The sequence below is a fragment of the Propithecus coquereli genome, unplaced genomic scaffold (assembly GCF_000956105.1).
Source record: "Propithecus coquereli isolate 6110/MARCELLA unplaced genomic scaffold, Pcoq_1.0 Scaffold112, whole genome shotgun sequence".
NCBI classification, from domain to species: domain Eukaryota; kingdom Metazoa; phylum Chordata; class Mammalia; order Primates; family Indriidae; genus Propithecus; species Propithecus coquereli.
The window spans coordinates 3,629,850-3,632,250 of record NW_012135192.1 but is presented as its reverse complement, the minus strand read 5'-3'; positions in this window follow the sequence as shown (position 1 = coordinate 3,632,250).

Genomic DNA, 2,401 nt, shown 5'->3' with positions numbered 1-2,401 from the left:
CATTTTTCACCTATTGATTCGCAAACATCAGAAACTTTGATAATATATAGAATATGTTGGGGAGTGTGTGAAGGAACAAGCACTCTTTTGCTTGCTGGTGCAACCTCTGAGGAGGACGATCAGAAATCCAAATTGCAAATACACACACCTCTTATCTAGCAATGTCATTTTTACGAATTTGCCCTTTGGATATACTCACACATTTGAAAAATGACTTATGTAAAATGATACTCATTTCAGTAATGCTCGTGATAGCAAAAGATTGGAAAGAACCTAAATGTTCATCCGTAGAGGGGCTGTCTAAATAATGGTCAACTAAAGGAATCCCATGAGGCCTAAACCATAATGATAAAGTTCATGTATTTTAACATGAACTCATCTCTAGGATATATTGTTATGTGAAGAAACACAACAGATTCATGGCACTGGTTGCTTGTGATGAGAAGAACTTTTCTTATTCTTTAAAATAATTTAATTATAGAAGATTTTGTATATTTTTCTTAAAGTGTCAGAACGTTCTTTAAATTACTAAAACAATTCAATTTTTGTCTTGGTTATTCATTCCATAGAATTAACAGTATAAGAAAGCATTTCATTACTGCTAAGCTCCTCATTATTAGTTCTATTGCCTATTTTATTTGTTATGGCCATTGGTCTTGAGTGGGCATCTCAGTCTAGCCAGGCCAGTTAACAGTCCATCCTAGAAATTTCAACTTGGGACTGACTGACAATCAGTTCCTTTCAAAGTTCAGAAACAGTCAGTGGCCACATTTTCTGCCACTTAACCAGAAAAATGGAAAAACCCACTTATAAAAGAGAGAATGAAGATGTGCAGAGAAGCTGAGCCCAGAGTTAGGAAGCTGAGTGCTCAGTCCTAGCTCTTGAGTTCAGTCACATCCTTGTCCTCGAGTCCAGTGAGACAAGTCAGACACCTTATAATAAATTCCCGCTTACATGCTGGTTCAAACTGAGTTTCTGATACCTGCACCCAAGTCAGTCCCGATCCCACTGCATATGGCAACTGACCACAGCCTACCTTGCTAGCTTCATTTCTCAGTGTGCTGACCACACGTCCACATACCTACGCTGGCCCTTTAGCCATTCTCTCCAAATTCAATTCTACTCGAGTCTTGTGGTGCATTCACCTGGGATGCCTTCCTCCCCGTGTGACATGGAGAATGCCTCACATCTACCTCAAGATGCAGCGTAAAAGTCCCTCCATTGGGTGGCTTTTTGATGCTCCCCTGCATCCAAGCCAAAGACCACTCCATTCTCTGTGCTCATTGTCCTTTGTATTATATATGCTTCTTTGATTACATTTATCACATACTGTAGAATTCCTATTTGCTTATATATTTTGTAAGTTCTTCAAGGACAGAGTCTTATTCATGTATGTAGCTCTACTGCCCAACACAACTGGAGAACACATGGCAGGTACTTGATAAACAATTGATAAATCAGGCTATTCCAACAAGTCAAGTGACTTAGCCCTTGCCACACAGCCTCTGGCAAATTTGCCCCCAAAAGACACGACCAACTTATTGCCTTAATATCTAAGGGAGCAGTCTTTCATGAATAATGTAATTTTGTATTTGAACACAAGAGTAACTTGTATGTGAAATAAACTGACCAATGGAAGCAGTATCAACTTCAGAGGCCCCAAAGTCCCAATCCTCTAGGGCCTAAATCAGTAATTGCAATCTTATACCTGAGATGTATGTCATCTTTTCTTTGTCATAATTCTCAGTTATTTATTCTGCTAAATCCTTTACTTCTAAATACATGTCAACCACTCTTATAGTATCTACCATTTCACTGAAGCATTCTTAAACAAGTTGGAATACTAAATCACACAAACTCAAAAGCTATCCTATCAGCTAACTTTAATAGTAACCTCAAATGTATAAAGGAAACTAAATTTCCAATGCGTGGGATTTTATTTGTTCTTGTCAAAAATGTTATATATTATCTGGAAACCAGGGGGAAAAAAGGGGATTCTTTGTTTTATTTTATACTCCACCCAGTAACCACAGGAAATAAAACACAAATTCTTCGTGGTAAAGCTGGTTTATTGAACTTAATGGAAGAAATTTAACAGTGACACTATTTCATAACAAAACTTAACTTTATCTTAGATTTCATGAGGAAACGTGTATTAGCAATATCCTTTCAATAAAGCATTGTCATTAATAGCTTACTACATTAGATTCTGGAGTAGTTTCCTTTGGTGTTCTCAAATTAAGACCTTTCCAAAACATATTTGATATTTTCCATTAAAGGTCATAGTTAAAACAAATTCACACAGATTTACAAAATGTGTGATTTGTGCTTTAAATACTAATAATTAGCTGTTAATCACCATTTTGGAAGTGATTTGTCAACAGTTAATGAAATATTTTAT